Below are 17,088 nucleotides of genomic sequence, written 5' to 3'. Positions count from 1 at the left end.
CACGCACACGTGCGAAAACACACACTTAGAGTTGGTGTTGATTACGCTGAAGGAGCCAACTCGGTGAGGGTTGCTTGCAGCCTGCAGGTAAAGTCAGTGGAGTAATCGGTTCCATATTGTGTGCGTGTGTGTGCGTGTGCCAACCGCCAACACAAACCGGGTCATAAATGAAACAACATTTGCTTAACAGAGTAATAATGGAGTTTTTAAAAGCATCTGATAGCTTCATTTTACTCTCTATTTCTCTACTTATTTCTCTATCTGTCTGCCTGTCCGTCCGTCTACATTGTAGCACACATCTGTTAGGACTGCCACACATGATCGAACAAAATATACTTCAACAGTACGTTAACCTTCTAAAACGCTCCAAAAGTTGAGCCTCACTGGGCCGTAAATTTGGATTCCAGCGATGTCGCTAAGGACTCATATTTGACCCCGACCCCAACTTGAAACTGACCCCCTTGTCTTCTGGTAAGCTGTTACCTTCAGGCCTGCGGACCCGCACGTGTCAAAACAACATTTATCACCTGTGAGATCCCCTCCAGCACTGCTCATTTCTGTTCCCACCGACAAAACCTTCGACCATTCCGCAATGTACGAAGCAAAAAGCGGCGGACTTAGGGAACAGGTGTGTATTGATTAAAATTTGTTTTCAAAAAGCATTTTGATTTAGTTTTGTACTCTGTCTCTAAATTCCAATACAGTAAATTACAACGTGAGCTTCTACGACAAGATCGAAATCAGACTTGAGCGGCCAACATCCCCTGGAAGCAAATGTTCATGTGTCTAAACATGACTTTTCTGCCTCTCCGTGCTCGTAAATCAGCTACGGTGATCTTTGATTCGGCATGCGGGATGTAAAAATCCCGCTAAAGCTTCTCCCTGAAGACTGACTGACACGTCCTGGGAAGCATTATTGTGTTTCTGAGGCTGTGATTAATGTTGACAGCGTTCAGTGTATAAATCCCTTCGTGACACAGAGTACCTGCAGGCCTAATGCAACACTGGTCGAGCAGATGGTTCGCTTTGATATCGGTAGAGATTTGTCAGCTAGTTTCATTTACATGCACAGTGAGCGAGAAAATATTGACCGGCTCTTTTCCAAAACAAGATAAAAGCACTTGCAGCATAAACGGTTGAGTTTTCCCGCATCGGCTCGGGCTAGTTCTGTCCCAACTAAACCTTGTCGCACGCACGGGTGAAGCCTGCTCGGACGAGCAGGCGAAACATCTTCTGAGGCAACCGGAACAGTCCAGTTTCAATCAATTCAATGCCCTGAGAATGAAATGACCAGGACGAATGAGCATATTCGCAGCCAAGATAAAATCGACATCATTCATTGCTTATGGACTGTATCATCTTTTGTTGAACATGTTCACATTGAACCAATGGAGTGTGTTAACAAGATAAGGATGTTTCAAAAAAAATGGCAGATCTGGGTCAATGTCATTTTTGCCATTTTTCTCTGAACAAGCAGATGGATTGCAATAGATAGTGTTTTGGAAAACAGCTATTCATCTGGATCTCAGTCCTCTTGCACAACACAACACAGAACGTTTTTGTTTTCAAACACACCCAAGCACCAGCTTTGAAATGCGTTATTTCGTCAGGGCCGATCCCCATTAGACTACAAGCCAGTATCTCCAATCGCCTGCTGCCAGTTCTGATTTGGGAGTCAACTTGCCCCTGCGAGTTGGGGCGAGTTTGATATCATGCATAAAAGAATCGAATCAGGATTGGTTAACATCGTATTGTGTGGCGTTTGCATTCTCCTCGTGCTTGTGTGTGGATTTTGCTTTTCTCTCTTTTTACCTTTTCTCCCCCCCACATTCCAGAAACATCTGTGTTAGATTCATGGAAAAGTGAATTGTCCAGACACATTTTTGACGACTGCGCATGCAGGTTGTTTCAGGTGTTGAATGTGAAGGCGCTGAAATCAAATATTCAAACAACTGTGGATGTAAATTGACCTCAAAAAAATCCGACTTTGACGAAATAAAACATTTATAATCCACGAATGTAACTTTCTTCCAAACATTGTCTTCCTCTAAACAGTTTCTCTGCCCTTGCCAGACTTTGTGTAAAAGTGACTCTTTGCTGAAGCACGTGAAAGCCGTGTTTGGATAGATTCCCCCTTTCTAGTCCATCCATGGGAATTGTGACTGAGGCAACAGACTCCCTGCTGAGCGGTCCCGATCAGAGCGATCCGGTCCAACTATAGTTTGTGTATGCGCCTCACTCTGTCTTGCTGACAGAGCCTGTTCTCACGAGACTGTAATAAGATTATGGAAAACAAAACAAAACACAATCATATGTAAAAAAATATATATATATTTTTAGTTGGTTTTATTTTTTTTAGATTTGAAAATACATTACAAAAACAGTTTAAACCTTCTACTCCTACTTTGAAATGTTACCCCAATGTATATTTTTTTTCACTGTAGAAAATATCAGAATGGTGTTTCCACGTTTGTGGTGTGTTTCATTTATGAATGATTTATTTCTTCTGGAATTTGCAGTTACGAAAATATGACTTGAAAATCTAAATGTCACTTAGATTTTCTGGGTACAGTTTTTTTTTTTTTTTTTTTACAATTTCCTGCAGAATTCGCAAGAAAAAAAAGGTTGACCAACTACATGCAGTGATGCTGAAAACAAATTCCCTGTGGGCGATTTGCGTCCGCTGTGGCTACTCATCCATTTTCAACACATAGCTGATACGTATGCTGCTTTGGCAGATATTTGCTGCTCAGCAGGGAGGGCGTGTTTAAAACACACACTTTGAACAAAGTTGAAAAAAGCTTTCAGCTCTGCAAGTGCTGAAAAGGTGGGTTAGGGGTGCAGTCCAAAGGATGTGATGAAGCGTGATCACGGCTGTGCATGTGCCTGCGTGTGGATGTAGATTGTAATGTGTAGTGACGGTAGTGTATAGTTGAGTGATGAGGGTTTAATCGTTGGTGTCACACTGCTAGATTGAGTGTGGGTTCTCCGCATGGGCAAGCCGCCCCCCCCCCCCCCCCCCCCCCCCACACACACACAAGCCTTAAATCGTACACCGATATGTTGTCTCATCAGCGTTATGGGACTTTCGTGTCCCCAAATGAGAGCAGGTCCCCACAGCAGGGACTGTGTAAGCACTTCATGACCCCACGATGCACGAATACAATATTAACACACACACCTCCAGAAAGTGACCACACTTTATGAAGCCCACTTGTGGTTTCATATTAAAAAAAAATAGAAAATCAAACATGCTAAAACCATCACACCATGAAGTCATCCGAGTATGTGGCCATACGCACACACACACGCAGGAGAAGAAGTCATTCATACAGCGATGGGGGTCCGATTGCAAACGGGGACCACACATGGTCTTGTCATCAGCAAGGCAGGCAAAATAGAAGTCAGAAAGACTGGAGATTGGGGAAAATGTTGGGGGCGGTCACACAAGAATAGAACGTTGAGCAATAAATGCTAATCCCACTTTCTTTTTACATGCTTTTGACTGACGTTGTCGCACAAACTATGTGGGAAATTGTGGCAAAATTTGTGCTACAGTATATTCCCTTCCAACTGGAATATTGCATGCCTGCGCAAGAGAAAACCCTCGCACTTATGCAATCAGCTAAAAGTGATGGAAAGGAGAGGAAGCAGAATGAAAGAAGAAGTGAAGGAGCAAGAGGACCGTTCTGGGAGGCCCCATATCATGAAATTCGCATTATTTAACCCCTTGGATCCCAGTCTTTTCTACAGTGTCCACTTGTACTAGAAAATCTGGGTCTTTTATACTCCACTTAAATAGAGTCGAACCTGTCTGACAAAATCATCTCCAAAAGCTGCAATAAAAGGTCACGATCCAAAGAAATTCTAGAACCGATGAGAAATAAAGTAATTGACATCAAACGGTCTGGAAAAGGTTCCAAAACTATTTCTAAAGTTAGGACTCCAACAAACCACGGTGAGAGCCATTATCCACAAATGGAGAAAACATGGAACATTGGCGAACCTTCCCAGGACTGGCCGACCTTCAAAAATGACTCCAAGAGCATAGTGACAATTCATCCAAGAAGTCGCAAAGGAACCCAGGACAACATATAGAGAACTGTCTACCTCCCTTGCCTCAGTTAATGGAAAAGACTTGGCAAAAATGGCATCCATGGGAGAGTTCCAAGACCGAAACCACTGCTGACCAAAAAGAACATAACGGCTTGTCTTACTTTTGCTGAAAAAAAAGAAAAGAAAAAAAAACAAAAAACATCTGAATGATTCCCAAGAATTTTAAGAGAATTTTCTATGGACTGACGGGATGAAAGTTGAACTTTTTGGAAAGTGTGCGTCTCGTTACATCTGGCGTAAATGTAATACAGCATTTCAGAAAAACAACATCATACCAACTGTCGAACATGGTGGTGGTAGTGTGATGGTCTGGGGCTGCTATGCTACTTCAGGACCTGGATGACTTGCTGCATTGATGGAACTGATCTTTACCAGAAAATCTCAGAGAATCAGAGAACCTCAAGCTGAAGCGCACTTGGGTTCAGAAGCAGGACAACGATCCAAGACCCCCCGGCAAGTCAACTTCTGAATGGCTTCAAAAACAAAATGAATGTTAAAAAGGCTCGAAGACCCTCCAGTGTCAAGGAAGAGTGGGCCGAAATGTCTCCACAGAGATGTGACAGACTCGCTTTATTTCAGTTGTTGCTGTCAAGGGTGGCCCAACCAGTTCTTAGGTTTCGTGGGGCAATTACTTTTTCACACAGGGCCAAGTAACTGAATATTTTCTTTCCCTTAATAAATAAAATCACCATTTAAAAAACCAAATCTGTTTGATGATCTCAATGATTAAAGTGGGGAAACTATGCAAATAAAAGAAAGAATGTGAGAAGGAGGCCAATACTTTATCACGGCACTGTAGATTATATCGGGACGAAGGTGGATTTTTTCCCCCGATTTGATCTTATCTAATATGTGCAATAAGAGATCAATCTGTCAGGCTCATGAAGAATTTTTTGAACGCTTGAAAACAGAAGTTTCATTTTGCTCCTCAGGCCACCAACTGGGAGACAAGGAGGACCGACCGCCTCAATCATAATCCTGAAGCAAAATGGACTGATTCTTGTCTGCAAAGCCCAAAACCATGTGAAGATTTCAAGGTAGAAAAGTCATCTTTTAAAATGATAAGGGGGTCCCTTCTTTGTTAAGGACTTTAAATTGGTAATCCTTTTAAAAGTGGACCAGCACTTAGGCATTCTCTCTTTATCTTAATGGTTTAGGAGGCTCATGTAATCTAGTGGGTATTCTCCACAACAGGCACTTGAGGGTCTACGGGGACGTAGGAGGCATTAGGGGCCTCGGCAGGAGAAGGCAAGGCTTTTGTCTTTCAAAAAAAGGGAAAAGGATAGAGCAGACAAAATAAAGAACGATGGCAATTCTGCAATTTCTTTAGACCATTGTCTCCACTCCATCCCCCCGAAAATACTTTCAATGTGAAAACTACATTTGTAAGGCGCCAAGGGCATTCTGAAGTAACCCGAGGTGCTCAATCCCACAACTTTAAAGCCATTTAGCCTGGTGGGAGCCGGAAGTTAGTTTGAGGAAAATTGGGACACAAGGAAAACAGGATATCTCCTGTAGCTCGGATTGATATCAAGTCAATTCTGAATATCAGACTTCATTAAAAAGCTGTTGGCTAGTTCATCCGTGCTTCTCAAATGAGTGATTAAATAAAGGTAAATCAATACGAAAATGTTTTTTTGTTTTTAAATCAAGAAGGCCATCATTTTTCAAAAATATGTATCTGTTTTCAGTGACATGAATGTTTTGAATGAATGTGGACAATAGACCAAAACGAATATCAAAACTGTTCTGCCGTCAGGTGAACACGTGAAACCTCTCAGTAAAAACCCACCTGAAAAGAGCATAGTGGGCAAATAGAACGAGACCAATAAAAAAACAACAGAACGTAATAAGAGATGACAGTGTCAATGGGAAGAAAAGCCCTTGGATTTACAAAAACGGCAAGCAAGTTAAACAGCGCAAGAATGCCACATGCAGAAGCGACACACAAACCACACAGGATATTAAGTTCGCGGTCGGCAGGTGAGATTGACACCGACACACATACGCACACACATATATACGCTGACCTTAAGAAAAGCAATCTCCCGGCAGAAGCCGGTGTGGTTTTAACCTTTGACCCCATGACATCTCATCTTAGTTACCGCGCCGTTAACTCACCCGCTGAAAAACCGCCTCAGGATCCTTGTGGTAAACTCGTAACCGGCCACTAATTATTTGCGGGCAAACTAACTGAAAGGAAATACCGACGTTGACTATCGGTCAGGTTTCATTGAAGAGCTTTTGAGTCTTCTGAATTGCAGTGGAGAAAAACAAAAAGTAAGTTCAGGCAGGTGTCCGACAGCCGCTTTCCAAATGTTAGCTTTCCGGAATATACAAATGTCTTGTCTACTTCGAAACATTTGAAAGAAACAAATGCATTTTCCTTTCTTTTGTTTTCGTTCCCATTCACAAAACTGAATTGCCTTTTGAATGCGATGAAGTGAAAATTGCTACTCCAGTAGACACGTAGTCGTACGAATGTGCAAAATCTCGAATATCTGCTGAATTGCTGAAAATGAATGTTGACGACACCAACCATCTTTCTGACCACTTGCGCAGCATAGCGATCGTCAATACTAGATCGAACACTCTCATTGAGAACTTTGCTTCATCCTAATACGAGCTGTGTCTACTATTTCCATTTCCCCGTTTAGTTACATGAGAAAATGAAGCAAATATTCAGTGTGGCAACTCTAATTATAATGCAGCATCGTTGTACGACACCGCAAACTGCAACCAAAATGACAAACATTCACGAATCATCGACTCTGACTGCCAATCAAAGCATTATTATTTGCATAAAGAAAGAATATTTGATACAGTTATTGTGTTGAATATCATCATAGAGCGAAAGTGGCAATAATGTCGTGGCTGCTCGGAGTATATCTTCATTTAGTATACGGTATGTCTGTGTGTATGCATTGAAATGCACCGGGGCGCGTGAGCGGATCCACTTCGTATTGCCCTTTTCGGGTCCATGCGAAGCGCTCTCTCGTGTTTTTATGGTATGTCGCTTGGTAGAAGGAAGCCAAAGGTCGAGCTGAGTGGCTTCAGTAAACTTCTCTCGAGACCAAAGCCCTGACCTCCATTTTTTCTTTCTTTGCGAGTGTACGAGCGAGTGCGAGAGAGCGGCAGAATGAGACCTCACCGCCGAGGATGCCCATCACTGTTCATTGACTTGTCTGAACGAGGACGCCTGTTGTCAGCACGGGGCGGAACTTTGACTGCGTGTGTGCGTGTTTGTGAGGAGCTCAGTGGCCGAGACTAATCCGCGAGTCCCCGGGGAGTCCGAGGGACCCGCCGGTACAATGACTTTGCGGAATGAAGTCACGCAGTACTGTGTGCGTGGGGGTGTCGTGTACGTGTAGTGTGTGGGTGTGTCTGACCTACGTCTTTGTAGATCGGTCCGCGTGTTTGGCTGCTCCGCTGAGACGAGAGTACAACTTTTCACACTGAGATGTAAACGCCCCGCATCGTAGCGCTGAGTCTGCGTGTGTCACTATCGGAACGGATGCGCTAAAAAGAATGGGAACTAGACATGGAAAAAAGCAAGTGCCATCCATCGCTTAGTAGGGATGATTCTCCTTTCTTTTTTTCCCCACACTGAGTACAAAAACTTAGGCGATAACAAGTATCGATACTTGATACTGCCATTTCATCTTACCATTGTGATTAAATTGTCTTTTTTTCCATCTAATATTGTTCAGAAACACGAAACAAAAACGTTCCCTCAACATGGCATAAGTCTTGACCACATATTTAACTTAAATGTAGCCTGCAACACAAGGCGTTGCAGTTATGTGGGGGCACAGTCTGAACACTAGTGGGCGCTATATCAAAGGAGGACAGTAGAGAAGAAACAAAGAAGAACATAGAGTCTGGTGGCTAAACAGTACGAGAAGTATTTCGGATACTGTGTTACCTCTGTGTGTTTACTGTAAAGTGAGCAAAACAACGACAACAACAGAAAACAAGACTGCTCCGTGAGAATACCGCAACGTGAAATAAAACTGTCAGGACAACTGAAGTGACATTAGAGATGTCACGTATTCACAATAATGCGGTATTAAAAGTGCGTCAATATCGTCGCGGTCTTGTCTCGGTGTTAAATAATGAGGCGCTGTGCTTCAAATTTGCTCCACTGCTCCCTGCGCATCCTCGTTCCGGCGGCTACTCACCCGATTGGCCACGTAACCCACGTGACCCCACGTTACGAGAACTACACCGATTGGCTGACTGGCCCGCGTGACCTTAATGCTGCGTTTGAATGCGGAAATAAGGCCGAGCAAAACGCTGCATCTGGGTTCCATATGGGGCGTACGCTAATGGCTTGATTAGGAAAAAAAGACAACTCATGTGAATTGCAGGACATGAGTTGTCATCGGAGAATGGAGAGCTCCGCAGCAAACATCCGTCACCATCCCGACTCCCGTTACACACAAATCAATGCAAAAAGAAATCAGCTGACGTACTTCTCTCTTTTCAAATGAAAACATAACACATTGTTACTTGCCTGTTTCGATATCTGCTGCGTTGCCTTTAAGGGTGTTCCTGCGTTTCCCAGGATCATCGCTCAGGATCATCGTAGAATCGGGCCTGTGTTGATCAGAAGGAACGGAAAATGCTCAAATTCTACCCAATTATCAGCACACCCTGCTTCAGATTTGATCAGATACCATCGTTGTCTGATTAAATAATAATAATACCAAAAAAAAGTCATAATTATATGCAAGGTTATGATCGGACAGTGACGATATCCTCTTCTTTGTCCAACTTTGTGGAGTCGTTTATTGTGTCATTCCGCGAAAGAAACCCGCACGACTGAAAACCAGGTCTCTGTTCCAAGCATTTATACGAACGTCATTTTAGGCGTTTCTCTTTTCAGGAAAAGACCCCACGATTATAAAGTGACATTCAAATCCACGATACGATCTGATCGGCCTTCTCACGACCGTAACACGAGTGCGCTTACACAAGTGTAAGTGTCGAGGTTGAGAACCTTCGGGCTCCCTCAGGGCTGCCGGTGGGGAGCCACTGGTTGTGTGTGTCTGTGCACATGTGTTTGTGTGTGATGAGTCATTTACAACAGAGTGAAGGAGGAAAATAGCCTGAGGTCTAAGAAAGGGGCTTGTGTGTACGCATGTACACTTGCGTCCAAGGGAGTGTGAAATGGTGTGTGTGTGAGAATCACGTTTAGTTTGTCCGACTGATTTCTGTGGTTATTTTTCTTATTTGACTTGAACGATTGATCCGTTTGCCTCAACCTTCCGAAGTATTATTGCTACAAATCATTTCTAAATGACAAATGAGCACAATGGCAGCAATGTGCGTGTCTGCCTCACAGTCAGTAGAGTCATGTTCGAATCTCCCATTTTCTGTGGGAGATCTCAAAATCATCCATTCATTGAAGATGCCGAATTTGTGAATGTGAGATTGAATGGTTGTTTGTTGTTTGTTGTTTGTTGTTTGTGCCTGGCCAATGACTGCCGACCGGATTGTCGCGGACCTCACCTCCCACCCACAGATCATCTACTTTAATGGTCTTTAATGTAGGTCACCTCTGTAAAAACGTTCATGTTCAGGTTTGTCGCAGTTACTAAAAGGTCAGTTACACAGAAATGGTAGGCCTTAAAGCTGGAGTTCGAAGTTTAAAAAACAAACCACTTTGTCATATACAGTATGTTGAAACTGTCTCTATTACATGACTGTATATCCATCCATCCATTTATCCATCCATTGCCTGAGCCGCTTCTCCTCACGTGGGTCGCGGGCGTGCCGGAGCCTATCCCAGTTATCATCGGGCAGGAGGCGGGGTACGCCCCGAACCGGTAGCCAGCCAATCGCAGGGCACATACACACAAACAAACAAACAACCATTCGCACACGCATTCACACCTAGGGGCAATTTTAGAGTCTCCAATTCATGCATGTTTTTGGGATGTGGGAGGAAAGCGGAGTGCCCGGAGAAAAGCCACGCAGGCACGGGGAGAACATGCAAACTGCACACAGGCGGGGCCGGGGATTTGAACCCCGCTCCTCAGAACTGGGAGGCATACGCCCTAACCGGTCGGCCACCGTGCCGCCCATGACTGTATAATATTATTCAAATGATCTTTTGGAAAAATCATCCTTGTCTGGCCCTACCTAATTCCTCAAATTTAATTTTAATTATTATTTTAAAACCAACTCGGTGTGAGGAGAACTAGCCAATCAGCGAGTGTAGTGACAGGAGGCGTGACAGGAGATTGTCGTTGGCGTGACTGGAGATTGTCGTTTGCTCACACGCGCAATTCATGCTCACGAGCCTCGCGCTAAAGAATCCTACTGTAGTTTCTTGGCTAGGTTATTTAACGCCGGTTAGCAACAAAAGTTAAAAAGAAGGAACTGGTCCGCTCTCTACTTCAAATCATGGGTAAAGCTAGCTAAGCGGTGTGTCCTATATGCAGACGGCTGCATATTGCTAAGCTTGGAAAACCACAGCGTACCTCGTGTCACTGGGTAAGTAGATCCCCTCTCTTACATTTTGAATTGATTGTACATTTCCCAAAATACTACAAATACATCAAACCGGTAACATTTCGTGTAACGTGGCATGTTCGCAGAGCGGTCTGAGGCTCACCTGGTCGACCGAGGAGCATTCGGAGGCAGCCAGGTGAGAGCGATGCGTCGTTCTCATTCCGATTCTTTTTCGGTCAGACACACGAGGCGTCTTCAAGCACTGGAAGATCCCGAGGCCTTGTTCCATAGACTTTCAACTTGATGTAACCCCACATGAAAAAAATCACTTTGTGAGATCAGGTGAATGGGGAGTCCATTCCACGGGACCACGACGACCAAACCGCCGATCTGGGAACTGCTAATCTAGGAACGCACAAAACTCACACGAATAATGCGCTGGGCCACCATCTTTTTGGAAAATGATTTGATGCATGTTAGCTACAGCTGACAGTTTGGGGAGACAAAATACGACGTAGGCCTCGCGATCTCCCGAAGCTTGAAGAATGTATTAGAAACTTGAGTGACTCCCGAAATGTGGTCAGATGTTGGTCAGACATGCGCGCAACGGTGGCTTGAGTGCTACGATGAAAAGTGGTGCGCACGTCAAGGTGTACCAGCGATTTACGGATGAGCATTACAAATCAAAGATGCTACCGCAAATATTCTCAGGTCATTTCATCCACTTTATGGTTCCGTTAAATTTTGATAAACAATACAAAAAAAACCTATGAGTGACTTTTGAAACACCATGTATATGTGAACTATAAATTAAAACCACATTTTCTCCACTTTGTTGTCCATTCCACACAAAAGGATAAAATGCAGGGATCAGGACTGTTTTGTGTGATCAAAAGAAAGAAAGAACAAACATGTATTGAGTACTTCAACATTATTTATCTTTCCACTTCAAAGAAAATCCAGAGCTAGTATTAATTACATTTCTGCTGCTGCATGTCTCTGGCAGGAAATTCTGTTTTAAATCAGCTAAAATAGTTTTGTATGTCACATCCTTTCTATCTTGATTGGACGGGCAACGAAAGAGCATCGAAGAAAATATCTATTATAATGGTTAAGATCATCGCCTGCCACCGTGGGGGACCTCGGTTCAAGACCCCGACCGGACCATCCGCCGACATCCCCCGGACTCACGGCTGCGGTGTCCTCGAGCGCGACGCCGATACCCCGAAATGCTCCCCGGGCGCTTCGGCTGCTCCAGTAAATGCAGAGAACAAATTCCGCGTACATGCACGCATGTTCATGACAATCAAAAGTGATTCTTCTTCTTCTTCTTCTGATGTGAGTGTATGAGTACGACTTCACAGAATAGCATTGCCCAGAAGTTTAAACTACTCTTTTACTAAATGTTTGCTTTTTTATTTTTTATTTTTGGCAGTTTGAACTCCGTTGGCCCGGAGCCGAAATACAGAACAACTGGGAAGACGTATTTCAAACGAGACTGGCCTTTTTAAAGCTCGATAAACTAAACATGCTTTAACGACTGTTTTGACAAAACAAGCAGCACTGTTATATTTACCGCAGTTAATGCATTCGCCCTTCTAAACATAAACGGGTTACTTAATGAACAGTTTTACACATAGAAATGTGTCACTTAGACTCAACACTTTGTACAATGTTGAAACCATCTTAATCCCTCAAGAGGGCAAAGGGATAAGACAAATGACGTGGCGCTCATATTTAAGTTGGCTGCCCCTGTGGTGCTCGACGAGATCAAGTAAAAACTTCTCGAATAAAACAAAATTCTTTGGGTTTCTTTTGCGGGGCGGGGGGTTGGGGAACTTTTGCACATGGACGATAATGTATGAATGATTCACATTCTGTGGGAAATAAATGTCAGTAGTCGGTGATGTTTTACGTTCAAGATACGAGGCAGATCAGGAAAGTTGTCGCTTTTGAAGCGATGCCCCCGGAGTGGAACGCACTTTTCCCAGACCCGTCGACCGAAATAGCAAATGTGAAAAGATGCCTCCTTATGAATTGCATTCTGGAGCAAAGGTTCAACATTTAAGATTTTCAAAGAAGGTGGTCTTTGACAAGATTAAACTCAGCATTTGCACTGGGAAGGAGTTCCCACGACTATGGGGGTTGTTTCCCGTTTACAGCTGCTCTTCTGGGTTCTGGGAACTTTTTGTCCGTTCATCCTGGAGAACATGTGATGGCTCTGTCCCAATCTCTGTTCTTGATCATCCCGAAGGTGTTTGATGGGTTTGTTCTTCCACACCAAACTCATATGCATACTTTTATGGTTCTTGGCGAACCTTCTTCCCCAAAATGAAGATCGGAAACCGTCCAAACTGTCTTGTCAAGATGCAAAACTACATGAGATTAGATGAGATTAACCCTTTGTTAGTCCCACAACGGGGAAATGTGCATCATTCCAGTAGCAATAGAAACAAAAAGCAAGAAAGGAGGGCACAAAAAGTCTATGGGCTATCTAAGAGCTCTTGTCCAAACCCGATCAATGAAGGTGTGTTCCAATTATTGTTGTATTTCATATATTGTAGTTATGACTGGTTAGCACATCCGCCTCACAGTTCTGAGGACCGGGGTTCAATCCCCGCCCGGCCCCGCCTGTGTGGAGTTTGCATGCTCTCCCCGTGCCTACGTGGCTTTTCTCCGGGCACTCCGGTTTCTTCCCACATCCCAAAAACATGCACGCTAGGTTGATTGAAGACTTTAAATTGCCCGTAGGTGTGAATGTGAGTGCGAAGGTTGTTTGTTTGTATGTGCCCTGCGATTGGCTGGCGACCGGTTCAGGGTGTACCCCGCCTCTCGCCCGAAGATTGCCGGGATAGGGTCCGGCAGCCAGCGACCCGCGTGAGGAGAAGCGGCTCAGAAAATGGACGGCGGATAGATGGATGGATAGTTATCTCATATACCACCGTTGCCTTTAGTCCATTTTAAAAGAGTTTCAATCATGCCATCGTGTCCCCGCCAGCATTTCCACATTGAGTCCAAAACAGTGAATAGTCTTTACATACCATCAACAGGATTACATACAAAAATTCCAGTGATTTTCTCGAAGCTTTGGGGCATGAACCAAGGAATAACGCAGTCATCCGATTCCAAGGATCAGGGTAAAAGTAGAAAAGTAGAGTCACTGTACATGAATGTAGTTTCTTTGGTGTAAGATTCTTGTACAGGACTGAATATAAAGTTTTCTCCTCATGGTTCATGCTCCCATCTTGCCTCCTCCGTCATGATTTTATCCATTCTAGGCACAAGTCTTAATGCATGACTGACTCTCAGTATAATGCTCCGCCCCCCCCCCCCCCCCCCCCCCCCCCCCACACACACACACAAAATCAAATTCAGGTCAGGACTCTGGCTGGGCCAATCCAAAAATGTCTTTTCTACTTTTTAACATTTTTTAAATTTTGGATGTTTGTGATTATTGGGGTGATTAAAGGCAACATTCTTCTTCAGGTTTCGAAGAGACGTGAAGGTTGTGAGCCTAAATTGATTGCTGTACGGAAGTGTGCATCCCACCATCGTCACTTGCAGTGATTTTTTTTCTGCACCACTCTTTTCTCCGAAGGAAAAACATGCATGCCAAGATATAGTTTGCAAAAGCATTCACGGGGTCTTGCCAAAGCATGTAGCGAAATGTGTTATTGTCAGATGACGCATGACATGAAGCTTTATTCATTCAGAAATAAAGAAAAATGGAATCCCAAAAATTGGATACAGTAAAGCCAAAATTCTCTTCTGTCAGTTTATGCATAAAAATCTAAGTCCCATCCGGAGCCAATGACCCAAATAATTACACATGCAGCACTAGTGTGTTTATGTGTGTCACACTAGCAGCCTGTGACGCACAGATGCTTTTAAAAAAGAAATATACGTATCCACACAATGAGAACTTAAACCACGTGATTTACAATCTGTTTCCAGTACAATTCTCCCTCCTTAAATCCCCAGTTCACTCCTTTTTTTTTTTTTTGCTCGCGTTTTCACTCTTGTGAACGCACGTAAACACACATACGCGCACGACCGCAAACGTTACTGCACTTATTAATGCACCTGAGAAAACCAGGTCGCGAGGTTTATGGTCGGAAGTCAAGTGGAGCAGAGCAGCGAGAAGGTCAAAGTGAGAGCGCAAAACAAATTGGCCGAGAAGAAGCAGAAATGGTCGTGAGGTGAGAAATGTGCGGCGGAGAAGCTGTATTTTATACACAACATATTGCATCGCATTTACTTTATATTCCAACTCAATATTAGGACAATCCCCTTGTCACTCACGTACACACACACACACACACACACACACACACACACAGCCTCCCGCTACACTCACAGCAGTGATGGATGTCTTTAAGAATGGTGCTAATCAGAAAATAAACATTTGGGACCATGATGTACAGGTCAAGAGGTCATGGACCACGACCAACGCGTGTGTGTGTTTGGACATTATTTTGAACACAAACCGATGGAGGGTCCAAGGGATCGGTGACCTCCAGGGCAGACTGGCGACCTCGGCATGTTGTAGGAACCACACGACCGTCATCACTTTGTCCTCCCTGAGTGGACGCACACGACCACATTTCTTTTTTGGGGGGGGGGTTTGTTTTCCATCTAGTGATTATGATTTCAATGTCTCCTCTTGCTTTAGTGGGCAGTAAACAGGACGGTCTGGCAGGAAAGATTGGAACAACGGACAGGAAGTTTCCAAGGGACACATAAACACTCACACACAAAATGTACATCCCCAGTAAAATGCATATAAGTTGCGTTTATTATGGAAACAAACAAGATCTATCCGTCATTTTTCTGTGTCGTATTTCTCCATCGGGTGGCCGGTTCGCCCACACCCAAACTGCGTTGAAGGTCTCCAAAACGTACTTTTTGGAAAACCTTGAGAAGCGTTTAGAACAAAACTGCAGTGTCCACTCACAAAAACTCATTACATCTTTATTAATATCATCTTTATTAATACTCATTTATTAATATGAACTGTTTTGTCACCTTTATTTGCCACTGTTTTTGCTGTCTTTTTTTTGGGGGGGGGGGGGATTACTTTCTTCAAGCTTTCTGATTGGCTAATCTAATAAATTTGCACACCTGTATTGCAGCACACTCAGAGCTATTTTCTAATATGCTCGTTATTTATCTATACACAAAAGCATCAAATTATTAGGAACCGATTTCAGTACGATGCAAACTAGCACAATAATAAACATTTTGAAACGAGTGGTATTGGAGCTCATCATGAGAGAACATGTACACCTAACGCTGTGACCAGTGAGTTTATAACACGTTAACATGGTGTCAGTGTTCTGTCAATGTGTTCACAAAACATTTGGAGGAAAACAAAAAGAATTCTAAAACTCAAGTTTGTTGACGTGATGCATGCTCATTTTTTCATATCGCAAACTGAGCTCGGAAGCAAAATGCTTTTACGAAGGCTAAGCATTTGTTTTTGGCCCTTTCTGATTTGGATCGTGTCGCCTGCAATAAAACACTTCAATTTGACTGCAAATACCAAGACAAAAAAGGTTATCCTTGTACATTTACCCACATGAAAAGGATAATGAAGAGGAACGAGCCGAGCATTTGGATGGTAACCTGACCACCTGAACACTGCTTTGACATTACGCGGGGGTCCACCACAGATAAATAGGTAATATCCTCATGGAGGAGAGCAAAACATAAAGCCTCCTTTATTATGCGATCCAACCCAACACACACAAACACAGCCATGCAAGCGCCACGGGGGCCCCTTATGGGAGTCTGGGTCCCAGGCCTCAATTAAGAGTGATTACACGCTGACCTTAGCGGTGAACTCCCACACGCGGGACTCTCGCCTGTCCTGATTAAATTGCGACCTCACCACTGACCACTGGACGCTAAACGCTACCAGGCCCGCTCGGAACTCTGCTGACGCAGATCCGTATCATTTCAAAAATACTCACAAAGCAGGCAAACTGCATAAGGAAGTCATTTTAAAGCGTTTTGTTCTGCGTAAATGGGACATACTATCAACACGGCTGAAACGGTTTCGTATAACAACAACACTTTGACCTCTTAAATAGCCATATAAAAATTTCTCTGCCGTAAAATTAAAGCTTTAACAGTACTTAGTGGTCACGACTTCCATCATTAAGTTTTCGAAGCACAGAACATCATAATCTCTGCCAAGGAGGACATGTTTGTCAGAGAACTTGCTCTGGCATGGATCATTAAAGAGACCATCAGGATTGGATTTGGCAAATCCATTTTTTTTCCCTTTAAATTATGTACCAGAAATGTATCTTTTGCCATGTGCACCCATCACTTCTTTGTAATTGGGTTTTATTGGCCTGACTCCATATATATATATATATGGTACGCAGGCAGGCAAATTGCATATTATGACGGTGGGATTGGACAATGTTTTAACTAAAGCATTCTGATACAATTAATAGTTTTCCTAGTAACCAATTTTTACAATTATGTGTCAAAGAACACATTCGC

Source organism: Phycodurus eques, chromosome 1, assembly GCF_024500275.1.
Source record: "Phycodurus eques isolate BA_2022a chromosome 1, UOR_Pequ_1.1, whole genome shotgun sequence".
In the NCBI taxonomy this organism is placed as follows: domain Eukaryota; kingdom Metazoa; phylum Chordata; class Actinopteri; order Syngnathiformes; family Syngnathidae; genus Phycodurus; species Phycodurus eques.
This window is presented reverse-complemented; position numbering follows the sequence as displayed.